The sequence below is a fragment of the Dromaius novaehollandiae genome, chromosome 7 (assembly GCF_036370855.1).
Source record: "Dromaius novaehollandiae isolate bDroNov1 chromosome 7, bDroNov1.hap1, whole genome shotgun sequence".
NCBI classification, from domain to species: domain Eukaryota; kingdom Metazoa; phylum Chordata; class Aves; order Casuariiformes; family Dromaiidae; genus Dromaius; species Dromaius novaehollandiae.
The window spans coordinates 26,435,353-26,455,584 of record NC_088104.1 but is presented as its reverse complement, the minus strand read 5'-3'; the positions used below and the strand labels follow the sequence as shown (position 1 = coordinate 26,455,584).

Here is a 20,232-nt window from a genome sequence, read left to right as displayed (position 1 = left end):
GGAAGGCGGGCTCCAGGCGCCGCGCGATCCGGCTCGCGGCCGGGGGGGGGAACGCTAACTGCAGCCGCGCGCGGCGGCTGTTCCCCCTTTCTTCCCCTCCCCCCGCCCCTCCCCCCGCCCCGCAGTGCCGCCAGCCCCGGGCCGCGCTCGGCTGCGGCGACCCTTCCCCACTCAGAGAAGGGAAAAAGAAAGGGAGCGGGAACAGCCGAAGAGGGAAGGTGGGAAAGGGGGAGTAGAGGTGAGATAAGATAAGATATAACCGTGCCAGCGTTCAGTTAAGCTTCTTCCCGCCCTCGTCGGTCACACGCCTGCCGCTGGCCTAGCGCACTAACCGCCGCCCGCTGTGGTGGAGGCGGCGCTGACGCGCAGCCGTTAGTGGTGGCGCACTGGCGGGCGCCGCCTCTCCCTTTCAGCACGTCAGGCCGCCCGCCCGCCTTGCGGCCGCCCGCCCCCGCTGCCTTCATCACGCGACCGGGAGCCCAGCCTGCCGAGCGGCCCGATCACGGGCAGTGCGGCGCCTCGGTTGCCTGCGGCCGTGAGCGCCGTTGTGGAAGGGGAGCCACCGAGACGTTGACCTTGAAGAAAACTGTTAATTGGACGGGTTAAAATACTTTATGGAGAGGAATAAAAAAGGGGGGGGGGATGTGATAACTCTCAGAGTTCTGCAGGAGAACCACGATATGCCTGCATGGGGCCCAGGACCTTCAAAATGAAGTTATTTGCCTCCATGCGTTGGTTTAACCCTAGAGCTCCTGCAAGGAGGCAATGAAAAGATCTCTTTCTAGGGATTGTTAAGCACTTACCCTTTGAAAGTGAGGGAAGTGAAGATATTTCGGTTTGGATATCAAAGCAAGTAAAGGCAGTGAGTTTGACAAACCTCTATAGCTTATTAAGCAGAAGCATCACTTGTATCTTGATTTACTGGCGTTTGTGATCAAAAATTAGCATAGAGACTTGAAAAAAGGGTAATGTACAAGAAATTTATATAGAGTAAAAGAGGTTGAATAGTTAAGCACATGCATAACTAACTTTTCCTTGCTGGAAAATGACACCAGAAAAAAAATCATTATAGAAACCTACCTGTAAAAGTCATCTTTGCTCCATAGCCTTGGTTACCTCTATCCTCACTGTACCAGTAGCCATTTCAGTAGGATGATCTAACTTTGGCAGGGGGAGTTGGCATTTATCCCTTTTTGAAATACCTTTATGGCCAGTGGATATTGTTTCACTGAAAGGTTTTTGGATGGGTACGCCCCATATGAAATGTTCAACTAAAAGGATTATCAATCAGCAGGAAGAAGCTTTGTATGAGCCGCACATTTCCCTTCTTTGCTTGTATCAGTAATCTGCAGTTCCTACAAAAAATTGAGATAATCTCTGAGTTTCAGGTTAGCATCTTTAGTTCACTTCAGTTTGTGCAAAAGTGTCAAAACCTGTTCGATTTCTCTAGCTGAAGCGAATTTTCCTGATACATATGTAAATTTCATACAGGTTTAGAAATGTTCTCACAGCCGTTGTGTACTGAAGTTGGGAGTAGAAGTGTTTATGTAGATCATTACTGTATTTTGATTGTTCTCTGTGAGAATACAGGTGACTTCCTAGGAAGTGGAACTCACTGGAAATCTAGGTAGCATCTAGATATTCTTTGCATTGAGGTGAAAACCAACAATTTCTGGTCTTCCTTTTTTCTCCGCCAAAGTCAACTTCCCAGCTTTAACTTCTATTTCAAATATAAGTCTTCATGTATGTGTCTTTTGTGTTGCCTCTACTCATGACTCTGTCACCAACAGGATGAGAATACTGTGGAACAGACAACAGTGCTGGCTAAATATGTATTAAAATACTTGTCAGTTGCAAACACTTTTGTTAGGTTGTATGAGAAGTGCCTCATAGAATTTGAAGAATATGGGGCCTTCATTACTTTGATTTTCATTTTAAATTCACAGTTAAGTGTCACTCATGGAGACTGATTGTCTTGTCGTCTCTCTTGGTGGCATAGCCATAGGCAGATGAAGTTTGAATTCTATAGTTCCGTTATCCTGCACTTCAGGTAAGCCACTGCTTACACATAAGCAATGCATGAATGTAATCATTTTATAATACTGTGCTCTCTACACTGATATAAAAGACAAACCAGTAAAAGAGGGAGAGTCCTATTTTACAAAGATTTACAGTTGCTCATGAAAGTTATCCACAAGTCAGGTCCTAGATGAAAAAATATAATTTTGATTTCAAGCAAGCAGTCTTCTGCTAGTAAATGTTTTCAAATTTGTTGGTATCTGGTAGACTGATGCTTTCCATTTTGGACCTCACATTTCCTTAAAAGAAAATACAGTGTTTAACACACTTGTATCTAATTTGGCTGATGTAGTTTCATATTATGCTGCAAATGCAGCAGTAGGTGAGCTATGCAGATGGCTAGCATGCTATTTTTTTTTCCTAGCGGTGTTTGTAAACATACACTCTCTTCTTTGTAAGCCAAAGCAAAGGTAATTTGTACCAGGTTCAATAAAAGTAGGAAAGACTTTTAACTTTTGTATATTTCTCTGGCTGAAATTTGTGTTCATTGCCCTTTTTTCTTTTTGGTTTAACTCTTGCATGGTATTAGTTTGTGAAATGAATCGTTGGGTACAAAAGTACTATTATTGGTGAAGTTATCCAGCCTTTCTTTTTTAGTGTTACATGGGGATTAGGATGTGACCACCAAACTGGTCTTTAATTCTGGTCTTCAGAGAATTAACGTTAATGAACCAGTTCACTGAAACAAATGTATTTTTCATAAGCCTCTTAGATTGCAGAAACAAAAGGACTTATTATTGATTAAATGGTAGTACTGTGATGATAGTTTTACAAGTGTAGTTGGTTTAAATATATTGAAATTTCATACTTTGAAAAGCACACGCACTGTAATCTTGGTAAGGAGGCCTGAGTGCTGTATAGTAAAAAACTAAAGTGAGCTGCAGGACAAAAGATTGTCTAACATGCAATTCTTTTTTTTTTCTGTATTATAGATGTATGGTCTATTTAAATATGCATAAGTGCTACTGCAGACACTTGACTATTGTGCAAGCATCTGTAGATTCTGCTATCTTCTTTATATAGAAGCCATTGTTTTCATCTTTGCATTTGACTTAAATGGCCAAGCTTCACTAAACAAAGACAAGATAATATATTAGTGTAAAGTCTGATAACATTTTGGCAATTGTAGTTGTATGCAATGCAGGCTGCAAGAATCCCTTTCACCTCATTAATTTAAAAATACCTAGAACCAACAGTCTGGTTATTGATATCAGAATGAGTAGTGTGATTATGTTACAGTATTTACTTTATTTCAGAAATTGGAAATGATAGTTTCTGTCTCTCTCTTTTTATATAGATGTACATACACATGTGCATATACATACTCAGAAACAACAAATCCTAAAGGCCCTTTCCACTTCAGATGATGCCAGTCCAAGTGTCTGATGTCTCAGAACTCTGGCAGTCTCTACAGGACTTAGTTGCAGTGGTTTTGAGATGGTGTTTCCACTTTCTACTTTTTTCTACAGAAGTTACAGAATGCATATAGGCACATCAGCTGCTTCAATTTAGAGTCTCCCATATTAACTTTCATAGCTGATAAGGGTGAGTGTGAATTAATATACCAGTCTGTCAGCTAGTATCTCTGAAGCAAAGGCACATGTCCTTGTCTATCACCCTAGTACTGGAGCAATTTCTAGCAAACAGTTGGAGAAATAACACCAAACTCTTGCAACTAAGTTCATTAGACTCCATCTGTCTGACTTGAGATTAGTTTGGCATGACTTACATTCCTCAAGAGCTCCATCACTGAGCTGTGACCCAGGAAATGAGAGAGATCAAACAATTAGCAACTAGCTCAATTAAAAACACTTTTAAACTGCTTTCCCTTTGTATATTTTGTTTTCATTCAGGGACAGGGGGTGAATTCTTTTTACAGTTGTATCCCCATATAAAATGCTTATTCTGTAGAATAATCTGTGTGTGCATCAGATGTGTAAGCCTATACTTGCTAGATTGAAAATAATCCTGCATTTTGGATTACTGTAAAATGAATACCATTTCCTAAAGAATTCTTTCCAGTTGCTTTGCTTTTCTTTGAATGCTAATCAAATCTCAACATTGACTCTATTTTATTCCATAACCTGCTTTCACTGTGTTTTCTCTGAATTTTCTTCTTAAAATATTATTTGCTTGAACCCTGCTGACAGAAATTAAAAGCCACTCATTGGGAATGGTTTGCCAGGCCTTATTAGGACTACCCAAACAATAAGACCTCTAGCAATGAAGAAAAGAAAGCCTGCTGAGTTGCCATTATAGCATAGTTGGCTGTGTAACTTTGTGCCCAAGAAACTCACATTTATTGCCTGGATCTTAGGATAGGGGGAATTCTACTGTTACTAACAAAGTTGTACTCTAGACAAAGTGTAAAGCTGTTATGTTAAAGTGTCAACCATCATATTTTAGGAGCTTACTTTACATAAGATAATGTAAGCCTAACATATGCTGTACTGCTTGATTTACCCTAGACTCTAGGGTAAATTTAGGGCTTTGTTAAGAGCAGCATACTTTCTTTATGCTAGACTATTTTTGTTAGCAAGCATGTGTATTTACTTTAAATCTAGATCAAATAGGGGCATATTTATTGTCAGGGTTAGAAACCGTATGATTTTTTAACAACTTTAGTCCTGTTGAGATGGCCACCTATAGCTGAAAAGTCCAGGTAAAATGAAAATTAATATTTTGTGTTTGAGGTGCCAATGCATGAGGAGTCAACTGTGCTAAAATCTATTTAATAAAATCATTGCAACATGGAAAAAGGTAAAAAAATCTGGAATTATATTTAATCAGGGTTCATTTTGTCTACACAGGAAGAAAAAAACTTAAAATGTACAGGAAAGAAGAATGGAGGACATAGCAGGTAATATCTGCTCTTCAAATCGAAACTTTTAAAAGCAGTATAAGGTTGTACTTGATCTTAATATTCATTCCTTGTTACTAAGATTTGGAAAACACTAGTAAGCAGTAATTGTACTACTACGTAAAGAATAAATATTATTGGTACAGTTTAGGGCAGGAACTGCAGGTGGATTTCCTGCTTGCCAAACTATCTGTGCAAGAGAATAGAGCAGAGGAAATAAATCTTGTTCTTTCCTTGACTGCAATGCAGATCTAGCTCTGGGAGGGGTTTTGGGATCTGCACAGCTCAAACACATGGTCAGTACTCAACCAATAGTTAGTCTTACATCTGGCACTGGGTTTGTGTGGCTCAAAATGCCTTTTCTGACTGCTAAACATGAAATCCTCTCACTTTTTTTCTAAACTGATTTTGCACACGTTCTTTAGACTGTGACTAAAGTTATATCAAGCATAATTTTAACTGTTTGGCTGGTATGCACAGTAGCTACCCTAAAAGCTTCTTTGCCAACAACTGTCATAAGCAGGGTTTATTAAAAAACATAACTACACAAATGATTCCTTCCCTGTATTTACTCCTGCAGTTATGCTTAATACTTGTATGTCTAGGATTATGCTTTTTGATGGCATGCTATGTTTTCTTCTGCTTGCAAGTTGTAGCCCATTTTTAAGTATTACGCTTCTCCGGGAAGTCTGATATTTCGAAAGACATTGAATTGATTTTTTACATAATCATCTTCTGGTCTGTTGTTGCTGAGAAGCATTTTTTTAATCTGAGATTTTTAGATTACTGTATTGCAAGATATGTGTACTGCTCTCTGTGTATAGAAAGCATGAAACATGTGAATAAGGTTGTCTTTCATAAGCTGCCAAAATAAATCTAAATTCCAGGACATAATACCACAAGTGCTAATGTTTGCAATTTAATGCATATCTATTTAAAAAAAACCCTAAAATCTTCATAATGATTTACATATACAAGCTATATATCATTCTTTTTTCTCTAATGTAGAATTTTTGTATTTAGTTAGAAGTAAGTACTGCTAAATACAAAATATTATCCCCTAAAATATGAGTTGTCATAATTTAAAGGAGTATCATGAACACTGTAATTGTTTCTGCTAAGTATCTTGTCATTCTCTCTTACTACATTTAAAATTATTGTACTGACCAATACCAAGAGCCCAATGGAGATACTGGGCAAGTAGAATAAAGCTCTAGAGAATGTCAAGAGCCTACCTACTTGTTGCGGCAGATTATGTCACTTAATTAAGAGAAATATATTGAAATATATTGAGAGAATATAGCCTCAGGTGAGGAAACTGCAGCTAGTAGTCATTTTTACATTCAGAGACCTCAGATGTATGAATGCATGTATTCCATGGAAAAGAAAATTGTGTTATGAGTTTAAAAAAATGCCCTGTAATTCTAGAATGTTCGCCACAGAAATGGTTACACGCACTTGTTTACCAAATACTGTAGATCATGTGCAATAAGCACAGTTGGAAAATGCTGAATAGTAGAAATATTTACGGCAATATATATCCTGACGACATTTGCTGCCTTCAGGACACACGCAGTTTGAGTTCTCCTGATTTCATTGGCCAGGTAATTAATCATTTTCCATGTGTTAAGAAGAGGATGGTAATCTAAGCAGATTATGCAAGAGAAAGCTAACATAAGGTCAGCTATCTAATACATAATAATGAATTAATATTTAAGACTGTAACTTTCAAACAAGTGAACTCCTGTAAATGAGAACAATGTGGATTTTAAATGTTTGCTATTTTGCTTTTTTTTTTTTTTGTGAAATGACAGACAAATATTCTTTTGTGGAGTGTCATTTGACCTTCCCTGAAACCTGACCACTCCTGTTCAAATGTAATATAAAGACTAGTAGTACATTTTTAATGTTTGCAACCATAACCCTATTGTAGATGGGTATCAATCTACATTAACCAGATGTCAGAAGACTTGGTTACACTATCTTATATGAGATACAGGTAAAGCATAGTTTAATTTTGTGGTGTTTGAACAATTTAATAATTCTCTAATAATGTCCCCACCATAAAAAAAAAATCTGGATAAAGGATTTAGAGGCATGGAATCAGATTCTTACGTGATGTACATTCCTTACACATTAATTTATGCTGGCTGAGGATGAGGCCTACAGTGCAAGGCCTAAGAAATTTGCGGATATTACTCATTTTCATATTTTTTCTGGGTGCTATTTCAGAGTCTTGTTGTTCAAAGCATGCAAGTAAATGGATCTGTTTGCTTCACTTCGGGGGGGGGGGGTGTCAACTGGAAGGAGTATCAGCTTGACTGTGACTAAGGAGTTTCTTTTTAAGTTTAGTCAACCAAGAGGGCTATACCATTTCAAATATTAGCTGTAGTGACAGCACAGAATTTACAATGAGAAAAATATTTTCTTGTATTTTTTTATCTATCATTATACAATATTTAATTTAAAATTCAAGAAATATGCTTGTAACGTGTAATTATAGAAACACACAACTGGTTATTTATGGAAATATATCTTAAAGTTACTGTTTAAGAAAAAATTAACTACTTTCTGTGTCCTTCCCAAATGGACATATGCTAACCCTCCAGTCCACCTGTTGCTTTTTTTCCCTCCTCATCATGAAGTTGGCTATGGGACTATCTGAATTGGAGTTACTTTATCTTCTGCGCTGTAAGTCCTGTGCCCAGATGCAGCCTCCTGTCTCGCCTGTCTCTGTTTATTTTTTAGCTTAATGCCTTCCCAAGAGTTTAAGATGGCAGACTGATGCAATGAGATAGCACATCTCAATGGGAAACTAGGACTGCTCTGTCAGGCCTGAAGCAGTGAGGCAGTATTCCAAACTGACTGCTGGAAACCACAAATCTTGACCATTATTGCAAGACTTGTGATAGGAACATAGAGAAGAGTGTTATTAGCCAGTCATGGAGTATTAAATTATACATGACTACAGCACTGCTGAAACACCAGCCTAAAGCTCTTCTTTTTCCTCTTTTGTTCACTTCGATGAGATGAGGCAGATTTGCCAGTTTTGACCTTTGGGCTAAGTCTGTCAATATTGACTCTAAAATCTGCCAACGATTCATCTACGGAGCCTAAATCTTTTTTGTGTGTATGTACCTCAGATCGCATTTATGCTAAAACATATATGCTAAAACATAAGCATGTATGTTTCAAAGTGATTTACATGCCTGTTGGTCTTAGGATATTGAGGGAATTGGACAGTGTGTAAGCTGAAAAAGTCTATACATGTTTCACCCCATTATTAGGGTTGTACTTTAGTGGTGTCCCACTAGGACTAGGGTATAAACCTCAGTCTGTGCTAGCATGACCTCTTTATGTATGCAGTAGCAGTCGTCTTTGCTCTCACAGAAGCAAGTTATTGGACCAAAACAGCTGTTGCTGAATTACTTCTCCTTGAAGAGTAATGAGGAGAAGAGAATATTTTGGTTATTAAATACTTTATAAATATATATATATATATTTATACATATGTATATTTATAAATATATAAAATATAAATAATATATATAAATAATATAATATAAATATATATATAAATACTAAATAAATATTTAAATTGGAATGATCATGTCCTTACTATATGCTGCTAGGTATTATTCTTAGCTTCATAATTATCCCACAAACTGTTAGTTCCTCACAGCGGGTACCATGTTGCTTTGTCGTCTGCTTTACATAGATAACATTAGTATGCCAGAACCCACGTTATTAACTGCTGTATGAATACCACCAGTGCAGAAGGTCTCCTCAGACCTTGCCAAAGCTGCCTCAGGCCTTTCTGAGACGATACTGCTCACTGCTGCTGTCCCTAGAGCTCTGTGAATGTTCCTGCTTCTGCTGAGGACTGTATTTGACCAATGCATTTGCATTCCCATAGGACACTCTAGGACTGCCACCTTGTTACTTTTTCTAAATTAAGATTTGGTCCTATAAAGTCACAGTCTAAGTAGCATGATTTGGGAAGCGGAGTAGACTAGGGTTCTGTCTTCGCTGTGAGGATCAGCTGTGCTTTAACCATTCTGAGAGGAAGTGGACCATAAATAGACAGAGAATTTTGAGTATTTTGAAAAAAATCAAAACATATTTGCTCACTGTTACTTCCTGGAAAAAAATTCTACCTGTTTCTAATAAAATTTGGCAAAATGCTGCTTTCACAGTACTGAATTTGAATACAGATTTTTCTTTTCTTTCTTTTTTTTTTGGCAGATTAGTTGTGACTTTAGCTATGGTGATTGAGGATGTTTTCCTCCCTCCAACAATTTAACGTGTTGAACATGTGAACTGAAGTGGCTGAAGTGTAGGGCCACATTCCCCTCTGCTTACTGTTTTCTGAAAATGGTAACTTCCAGCAGGGGAGGTATGAACAACAGGCAGGGTACAAATGACTTAAACCTCTGCAGCTGTTGGCTCATTTCTGCTCTGTGCCACATATTGTTATCAGTAATTTGTGACATTCATCAAAAGCAGAAAGCAATGTTACTTAACTTGAGAAAAAGTGTGTGTATGTTCTTTTTTTGTAACGTGTATGTTAGTGTCACAGTTAAGCTGAATGTTAAAGCATTAACACAGCTTGTTTTATTGCTTTGGCAATACTGCCCTGGCAATTACAGCTCAACAGATAGACTTTGTTCAGAAGAGAAAGTCAAGGTGAGGGACAGCAACGAAAAAAAATCATTAGCTCTTAGCTAATCAAAAAGAATACTTTACCTTCTTTTTGAAATTCTTCTGCTTTTGTTAAGAATTACACGGAGCAGAGAAAAATGATACCAAAAAGAAGGGGCTTGATGAATCTAGTGGAGGGAGGTTAGGGAAGGAAACAACCCCTTTGTTTTCTTTTCATATAAATGGTTGGTGAATGTCAGACCCTGGACTTTTCTCTGATCGCATTTACAGATTAGGTAATTGATAGTAGTTCAACAGGAATTAGTATCAGATTAGAGCACATGACATCAGAATAGAACCTCTGAGTCCATTTCTAGTTTGTTGATCTTTTCTTAAGAGTCCAGAACTTTCATACCAAAGCTTACTAGAGATACATCCTAGCTCACAAAAATTAGGTTTAGAGGCAAGTTCTTCTAAAATCTGGAGGTGTTTGGTTTCTAGGCTTGCTTTCTGATCTCTCAGTAGATACTGTCTATTACTTTGTTTTTACTTGTGAATGAACTGCAGTCTTGTTCTTTTTGTAGCTTCCGTTTATTTGCATTTATTGATCATATCTCATATTTGTGTTACTGTCCTCTTTATCCTGCTTTAAAAAATCTGTTTTCAAAAATTTTCTTAATAGGTTAATCATAATTTTCTTTTAGTATTTATCCCTTGTATTTTTCTCCATTGTCTACTTTTCATTTTAAAATAAGGTAGCTAACCTAGTACAAAGTGAATTCAATTAAATGTTCAAATAAAAAATAATGCTTATAATAAATACATTTTACTTGTAAGAGCAAGTTAGTGTTTTGCTCTGAGGTCTGAATCGGGGGCCCTTCCCTTGTATGCAGATTCTAATTCTTGCACAGCATTCCACTGCAGCTGGTACAGGAATCCAGCTGCACAAAGCTGGTTGGATGACCAGGATCCAGATTGTTCCTGAATGATGGATCTAATCTGAATTTTTCTGTTCCATAATCATGGTGATACTGATTTAATGTATCAGTTCTGTTGCGAAGTGAAATATCTTGAGCCATAAGCTCACTCCTATTTGTTGAAATAATCTATTCATTCAAAACATGAATAAAAATCAAAGTTTACCTTGTGTGTTTCTTTCAATATTACATTCCTAATCCCTATACTATTGTTTTGACAGTGATCTAATGGTGATAAACAGCACTGGCAAACTTAAATGCTAGTTGTAAGACTACAATTTTCCTTTTACTAATTTGTAATAAAGAAAATAGCACAAGTCTATGAGTTTATGGGTGGGATAATATTGAAAGCATTTTTTCATACTTGAATTTGCATGTCAAATTTATTGAATTGCCAAATTTTTGGCAAACACCACAAGTATGCTAGAATTATGCTATATTACACCATTTCTTTATTTCTTTGGGAAGAATCAGAATTGGGAATATCAAATCTGAGACCCATTGGCAAAGCAAAAGGAAGAAATTAAACATTCTGATCCCACTACAAAATGATTATCTGAAAGAATATTAGTATCTTGGGTATGAACTGTTTGGTTTGTAGTAAAGATCTCATCCAACAAACTTGGGGGCTGATTAGATGTGGAGCTGTAATATAGGTCTCTTACCAGACTTTATATATATTAGCATTGAAGAAAGGGTTGCTAAATTCCTAAAAGGAGGACAAACCTATCTTGAAAGTATGAAGTTGAAAACAGTACATTTGTCAAATAAGTCTGAGCTGGTGACACATACATTTGTTTTATTCCCAAACCAGCTTTGTGTACAAAATAAAGCAGTAAAAATTACTGGTATTTTGAAGCCTGGTCTAGCTTTGTGAGTGAATGACTTTTTTCTTTTTTTTTTCTTTTCCACCATTCTACATATAAATACTGAGAAGCTTGGCATAAAGAACGCAGCCTGGGGCATAGCCCATAAAACTTACAATGCAATTAAATGAGCAATTTCTACTGGAAATAAAATGGGTATGTTGAGTAGAATATGAATTAAACCAAGCAAGAACCGAGTCAGACAACCCTTCATAGTACTCCAGGCTCTTCAAAAGAACCCCCAGGGTCAGCAGTACCAAAGGCAGCTGACAGGTCAAGGCCAATCAGTAAAGAAAGATAACCACAGTTTGCAATGAAAAGCAGGTCATTCCAAATTTTGATTAATGTAGTCTCAATGCTGTGGTGTCCACTTGAGTGCGTTAGCAAAATAAAGACAGATAGCAGTGGATTAACTCTAACACTTCTTTGTTATACTGCGGCCATTACAAGCTTCTCTGCTGCATTCACTAAGACCGGGTTTTCTCCAATTTATGATCCTTCATCTTACATTGCCATCTGTCCTGAAATCTGTGGAATTGACTCAGTTACAAGGGACCGCCCTGTTGACTATTTGCAAGACTATCGAAATGACCTCGGAATAACTTTGGGACAGGGCAAAATAAGGGTGGTGTTCTTTTATATTATGATGAGTTGATGTTGGCAATGTGTTTATCCTGTTGACCGTATGGCAAAGAGGTGTCAACTCCCACAACTTTGTTAAAGCACTAAGGGCAGCTAATTTGTTGTATGTTGACAGTTTTTGTTAGACAAAACAAAGATTCAAAACCTTTGGCTACAGAATGAACTCTACAAGTGTAACTTGCAAGTGGCAGGAATCTGAGAATTCCAGATACAGTACAGAAATGTTGCTATGTAATCTTTCCTCTTATGAAAGGACAGATTTGATCCCAATCTGTGTTACTTACATAGTATTTTTTCAAATAGAGAAGAAACTAGTATGCCCTCTTCATCCTTTTCTGTTCTAAGATAGGAAAGAAGTGTTTGTATTCAGGCTGGCCATTGCAGGAGAGAATTATTTACAAAGCACAAAATACCTATATTGGTGAAGGGTAAAATTCCCCAGCAAATATGAAGCTACTCAAGACGTTTAAGACACCAAAAAAATTTGATCTAGTAGTAGGTTCCTTTCATTACTTTCCAGTCATTTTTTTTTCTCTTGGATGGTAAGAATTTGTGCCATGCCACTTTGAATATCTATTATGATTTTGTTTGTTAACCCCAGTCCTGCCATACTTAGTCTTCCAAATCAATCCATTAGTAAGAAATGGTTGTGTCATTTTAGACAGCAGCCCTTTCATAATATTGATGATCATCCTGGAAGCATAGGTACAGTCTGTATGCATAATCTCCTCAGTGCTGATGTGTGGGAGCTGCTTTTTGCTCTGCTGTCTAGCTAGCCTGGCACCTTTACTGCAACATGTAACTGGCAGAATCTAGCCTGTCTATAGAACAGTGAACACGTAGATTAGGTTCACTGTTTCCCCATTTGCACGGAAATGTCCCTATGAAATTACACAGGAGGTGACCTCTCTCTACATAGCCTCTAGTATATGTTATTCTGTGATTTTTTTCTGTGGAGAAAGAGAATATCTGTTGAACAGTGATGGGTAGAAAGCGATTGGCTAGAGACTGTAATGTCTCAACTGCAGAATTTGTACCATTGCTCTTCAAGGTATACATGATCTTCCCTCTGGTCCTATGGAAGACTGTAAAAATGAATACGTGTAGTTTTACGTTTATAAGCTGTACTGTTTAAGGGTACCAGGGCCAGAAAGGCAGAATTCCCTTGAAGTGACTGCTGTTACAGATAGACACAGTCTTGTCTGTATGTTCCAGGTTTCAGAGTGACTTTGGTTGGACAGCTGCAGAGAACCTGCCCTCTGACAGGAGAAAGCTTAATTTATTTTTAGGGAGTATTGTCTTGCACGATAGAAGTATTTCAGTGTCTATTCATACCACAGCTGACAGATCAGCCACAAATATGATGTATTTGTACATTAACAAATTGTGTGTACGGTATTATGTGAACATCAATGTTTTTATACCCTAACCTGTGAATAAATATATAATCCATAGACAGTTGGCAACAGTTGCCTGACTTTTCATTTGGTCCCTTTTAAGGTTGGGCAGTAGATGACTAGCCTGCTAATTCCCGTTCTTTGAGCTTTGTAAATGCCTGGACGTGTGGGTACATGTGCCAGTATGTATGTGTCAGATCAGACCTCAGTGCTGAGTCTGAACGAATCGCAGTAGAACGTAGCAATGAAGTTTGTTGCAGTGTCAGGACCACTGTGGTCAGAGAATGAAAACCTAATCCTAGCCTCTCAGGGCATCCATGCCCGGCCACCAGACAATGAAAGCAGCAGGCTGTTATTAGAAAAGGGAAGCCAATGAAGGAGACAGGCTGCGGGAAATTTATTAGCTGGTGCAATAAAGCAGTTTCCTTGGGAATGAACGTGAAGTGGCCTCTGATTTTAATTGGGATAGAAAAGCCCAATAAGAGGGGCAGTTTATTGGGGTTCGTCCCCCTCATAATCCAACATGTTGACCTCTACAATCTCCCATTCAGTAGCAAAAATACCAGACTCTCCCATCTGTGCACAGAACTGTTTATTTTCATTTAATAAAAACAAGCCCTGAGTCCATTAACTATTATCCATTTCCCTTTACAGGGTGTATCTTACCAGCCATCACTGAGAATATTGCTTTCAGACTCATTTCAGTTTACAGCCCAAAATATTTCTCGTTTGCTTTGAATAATTGTTTTCTGTTGAAAATTATGTAGCTGGCTTGTTAATTAGTAAAATATAAATGGGACATATCACTACATTTTTAAAGCTATGGTGCCAGCTAGTGGTGAGAGATGATAGACAGCATTTCAAGCTTGACATTTATTTAAGTGTACAGTATATTTTTATTTGCATAATGATAATGTGACATTAAGTTTTATTGTCAGTTATCACTACTTTGCGACTAAAAAAAAAAGGTAAAATCAGCAGCTACTGTCAATTTCCAGTCAGATTTTAGTTGGGTATTGTTTATTTGAAACCTTCCTACCATTACTGATGGAAAGATTGCATCATTCATCAGACCATTTGCCAGTGAAGTCTTTAAGTCTTTAGTTTCTTATTTGCAGACATCAGTTCTTACATGTTACGGACCTACAGGCGCTATTCTGCTTTGCTAGAAACACTACATTTCTTAAAAAATGCAGCAGGACTTAGTCATAAGCATCTGAAAGATGCTCGGACTGTCTCTGCAATTGATTCACTTGTGAACACTGAGAAGGAGAGATCTAGAGCAGTCAAATACAGGGTAAAATTCTCCATTGGTTATACTTATTTGCAGTTGATGCACCACATTACAATGAAAATCCTGTTTTTTATTAACATGTAAGGAAAATTAAGACAATCCATTATTATTTTCTGCATTCAAATCAGCTCAGAAAAGAAAAACAAGCAAACCATAAGAAGGTTTGTAGAGAAATGGAAAAAATAATTTTTTTAAAATGTTTTTTGAACAAAGAGTCATTGACAGGCCATCTTTTCTAGTTTAATTAAGCAATAACTGATCTCAGTAAGGTTGTGGAAGGCTCTTGAATACTAATAAATAAAACTAGAAGCTGAAGCATTTCTTTCATTAAATAGTGGGAGCTGTTTATAACTCTATTACTTACTGCTAAAATCAATTATTATTACTAATACTCTACAAATAATTTATAACTGAAAGCACACTGAAGGTTGTAAAGCAGAACTTTTCTTTTTAAATGTCAGGCATAGCCATGAAGGTCAGCTGTGGTGAATAAGGACACCTCAGATGAACACACTTGTAATAATATTTGTGAAGATAGATCTAGTGTTAGTGACAGCTGCAAGCAGTAAGCAGAGCTGTCACAGTCTTACTTCCAGTCTAATGCATATGACTACACTGGTGTAAAAACACAGGGATGTTTCTAATCCCAGGGAATAAAGAAAATGATATTTGTAGAAGATTTAATCAACTGATACAAACACACAGGCAATTTATTCAAAAAGATGCTTGAAATATTAACATATGGAACAAATAACTTTCTGTTATTAAAACATTGTATTCTAATAGGCATGAAAAAATTTCAGGGAGCCAGTGTTCATGTTTGTTTCTTTGTATGTGACTACTTGAACTGTACTGGTCACATTTCCACTGTGCACTTCCTTTTGGTCCACTTTCCATAGACAATGTATTTGTGACAGATGTTCATTCTCTGCTTTTTTTATGTATAAAGCATAGTTGTTTTAATTCAACACTAGAGGAAATATTTAAATAAAAACATCCTATATCTCTTAACATATTAAAATGCAAGCATGAATCTTAACTATAGGTTGATTTCTTTTAACCTTAGCTTTTATAATACATCTTTCGTGTGCTTCCCTAATGTCTTACTTAAATATAAGCCCTATATTTGGGATATTCTTTAAGTTGGCACTATCTCTTGAAATTTACATAATTGTTGAATCAATAAGGTTTAATATTTCGAAGAATGTAGCGTGTGTTACCCAGTTGCGATAGTCACAGAAAGTTAGGTGGAAGCTTTGACACTTTGGTGGATTTGAGACCAACAAGTGGCATTCTGTTGATTCAGTTTCTGGTTTTGGTGCTTTAAATTAAATAACTGTCCATAAATGTTGTATTGGTATGTAACTAGAACACCATATGTATGCTGTGATTTCTTTTGTTTTAGGGGAATTCTACTGCCTTATTAAAAAAAAAGTCTCTTATTCATCTTCAGTGATTAGACTGAAATCTTCAAGACTAATTACTGTGTATAATGCTGTCAGCACTGAGTCTAAATTGCCAAGGAATTTGACCTCCAGTGAAAATAATGTGAAGTTCAATGATCTAAACATGGTGACCAATATTTATACTGTTAAAGTATCCACTTGGATCGGTAGTCTTTTAGCTATGATGGCATTATGCTCTAAATATACTCATTGTTCAAAACGCATGCTCGATGCAGAAGACACATACACAAAGATTCTTTGACAAAGCATTTTAAGAGATGATTTTAAGTTTGTTTTTTGCATATTTACTGGGTAAGACATGAATTTCACAGTCTGCTTTCTTTACTACTGTAGGCCATATCCTGTTATAATAGCACTGAGATAACATATACTTGGAATATTTTAAACTGGATAGCCTTATGCATCTTCTAAAACTTTCTGAAATTTAGTAATTTAAAAATCTATATAATCGATTAAATTCAAAGTACTTAGAAGAATGCAGATTTTAAACATAAACCTTGATTAAAAACAAAGAAGAAACACTTGGCCAAATTATTTCCTGGTGTAACTCCTTTCCATCTAGTGGAGTTGTATTGTGGCTGTATTTAATACCATGGCTCATGAAGGGGGAAAAAAATCACAGTAGTTTTGCAGTTGAAGGGAATTTTCTATTCAGAAGGCCGTCTGGGAAAAAAAAAAAAAAAAAGAATGAAAGAAAGAAAAGCTTTATTGTTTACAAAGAAGAATGACCAGGCTGGAGCACCTGATGGCTGAGTTTTCCGTCCTTCACTGGGAACGCTGTCACTAGAGACCGCCACAGATCTCTGCATTAGAAGATGTAGTGGCCCAGTATGGGAGTTGGCCGCATCTGTTAGAAAACTGTTACAGATGGTTCAGCTCATTAGCTGACAGAACTCCTAGCGAACATCATCAAAGAGTGCTGGGACCTCACTTGGGCTAAATGTTAAGCTTGCCTCCTGTTCAGTGCCATTACATTTTCTCCAGAATAAGATCCTTAACTGGTTCTATTAGACCCTGGATACACTTTTGAATGTAACCAGTCTGCAACCCTGTTTTATGCAATTTGCAAATGTGACATATGTAATTTAGTACTGGTTGTCACAGTACAGTTCTGCCCCAGCACAGTGTCTCCAGCATAGCTCACAGTGTCTTTTAAATGCTGACTGTATCTGATATTAGTATGTTTCCATAATAATATCAGAACTGTGATGCAATGAATTCCACTGCATTTCTAAAATATTTTGTATTTGTAAAACCTTCACTTCAGTATCATTTCTTACTTTTCTTCGTGTTACCCTGTGTTTCTAGCAAAGTTGTTACATGTTTATATGTCAGTGTCATTAGTAGCAGAGCAATTACAGTAGGCGTGTTTCATAGTTGACTTCTGCAGCAGAGCCAGCAGAGGGAGCATACACTTTGCTATTTTAGGATAATTATGGATTTGGGCCAATTTTTTTTCCGTTTTTGCAGATACGTTTATTTTCATGTATGTAGTTATTGTATATGACAACATAGGTGTTCGTACTCTGCAATTGCAGTAACTGTAGAAAAAAGCTGAGCTGTCTGTTGGTTTACGATTACAAAATTAGCTTTGATTTTGCAAAGACTTGCATATATATTGTACTTTGTTTACTGGGAGTAATTCTTATGGATTGAGTCTTTTGGACCCTGGAGGGAAAAGATTTCCTTCAAAAAAACCTCCACCATTATATCACAGAATACACTATTTATTTATTTATTTTTTTAAAACAACGACATAAATTTAAGGACAAGTTAAAATGACTTCACACACTTACAAGGTCAAGCCCTTAATAAATCACTATATGCATTGCGTGCAGATCACCTGTGGGGTGAAATAGCTTTGAAGAGACTCTTCTGGGTTTAGTTTATATTTCGAGACATCTTTTGGGTGTGTGTGAAATATACTGTGAAAAAAACTCTTCTTTGGTTATGCATAAATCCATAGACTCTAGAATGCAGAATCGCTTGGAAGTTGTTCTTACGTTTACAGTTATCCATGTTTTAGGCCCGATTCCGAAGTTAACAGGAATTTTGAATGAACAAGTGTCAGGCCAGAAAGATGCTTTTTGTACAAACTTGTGTGTGTTTGAACAATACAGTGAATTAAGTATTACTTCAGATATTATGTTGTTTAGATCATGATTTAAACTTTATTTAAATAGTTTTTTGTGTTTAGCATTATCACACTATGTGCGTGGTTAAGCCAGGCGGGGTTGATTATCATTAAAGTGTTATTTATTTCTATTTTATTAAGCCCCTTTTTACATTCATGTTACAGGTTAATTTATACTTTTATTTCATGCACTACTTGGCTTTACTGATTAATATGCCCCATGGCATTCAATAAAGCCAGGCAGTGGAGGAAATAAGAGTGGTATTAATTTCTAACATTGCTATAAATTTGCCTTAATAAAACTAGCTCAATAACATTGCAGTAGTAATACAATGGATGCTTCCGAATTGTTAGCAAAGACACAACTGAAAGAACAATACATTTTTTCCTGAATTTAACAATGCTGTGCTGCCTTTTTACTGGTGTTCAAATTAGACTACCTGTTATAATATTCACTGCTCTTACATTGTGTTCTAAAAGCAGTATGTATTTGGAAAAAAGAATTATTATTTTACTTAGTCAATCAGTTCTACATATGTGCATAAATCCTTCAGATTATGCGATCCTTTCAAATGCACTGCAGATTTTCATGACCACTGTTACTTTAACAGACCATCTAAAACCTGGTTTTAAAATATCAAAGAGAAAAGAGAAAATTCTAGAGTTTGAGGGCAAACAGCATACAAGAAAAAATAGAACAATAGATTTTCTTTTTAACAGTAAAATAACTACTATTGATTTACATTTTCCAATATTTTCCATTGATTTACGTGTGTTACAGGAGAGCGAAATTCTCAAGAAAGAAACACAGGATTGCTGAATGTTATTTTTAGGCCTAAGAACTATCCATTACAGTGGAAATGCTTTTTTTGCTATATTTTATTTGTGTCCTACTAACTGTGGTAGCTATAATTTTTTCAGGCCTACATTGTGAAATTTTTGTGGTGTGAAATTCTGAAGTAATCTTCACTATGTAACAGCTAGCTGTGACAGACCTTTTATTCACACCCGCACTCCCTTCTTGCACAAACTCTTATTGACTTAATTGAAAATTTTGCTCAAGAAAAGAGTTTTAGATACAGCTTTTATCTGACCTCAGTGCAAAGTGAAGGCATGACAAAGAAAGTTAACGTACAAAAAAACTGAACGAAAGTATAGTCCAGAAGGACTGCAGGATCTTTAGAACTTGATCCTGGAAGGTGGATGGAGAAGCCCTTTATTAGCCCTTAAGCTCCTGAAGCCAGTGGGATATGAGCCTTCTCTGCACTTTGCTGGGTCAAACCTTAATAAATCATTCTGCACATTTTGCAGGGATCACCTGTGGGGTGAAAGGCAGCAAATGTTTAAAAGGATTAATATAAACATTATATATCAAATGGAACTTATTTTTGTATTCAAGCAGCTATGAAAATAATACTGTCATTTTGATAAGTGTATTTGCTAGTTAAAATCAGATGCTCAGCAGACTATATTCTGTCATTTGATTTTGCTAAATAAATGCACTTATATGCACTTGCATAGTGCATAGGCTGGGGGATCTACCTGTGTAGATCCAAATTCAAATTTTAGGCTTTATATGATAATGTTTGCTTAATATATTTTTCTGAATAGTAACTAAAACTGTAAAAGTAAATTTCATTGCCTTATTTAGATATAACTCATGTATGTCTGGACATAAATTTAATTTGTTTATACAGTGCTGGTGTAGTTTAATCATATTGAATAACTTCATGCAAGTGTTCTATAACCTTTTAATCATAGTCGTTGAAGTTAGAAATCGAAATGATCTTGCCTGGTCCCTCTCGCCGCCAGGTCAGGTCTGTGCCCTACACATGCTCTGTGACACTTTGTCCAGGCCGGTCTTCTCTCTGAGTTC

The 20,232-nt window shown here is 36.7% G+C and overlaps 1 long non-coding RNA gene across 1 annotated transcript in view; it reads left to right on the top strand.

The window, feature by feature from the left end:
* The first annotated feature begins 4,885 nt into the window (after window positions 1-4,885).
* The window catches only part of LOC135328963 (uncharacterized), an 83,011-nt gene continuing 67,664 nt past the window's right edge, over window positions 4,886-20,232 (top strand). The window contains exon 1 of the long non-coding RNA XR_010390094.1: window positions 4,886-4,939. This is a non-coding gene — a long non-coding RNA (uncharacterized LOC135328963). The remainder of the gene's footprint in view (window positions 4,940-20,232) is intronic.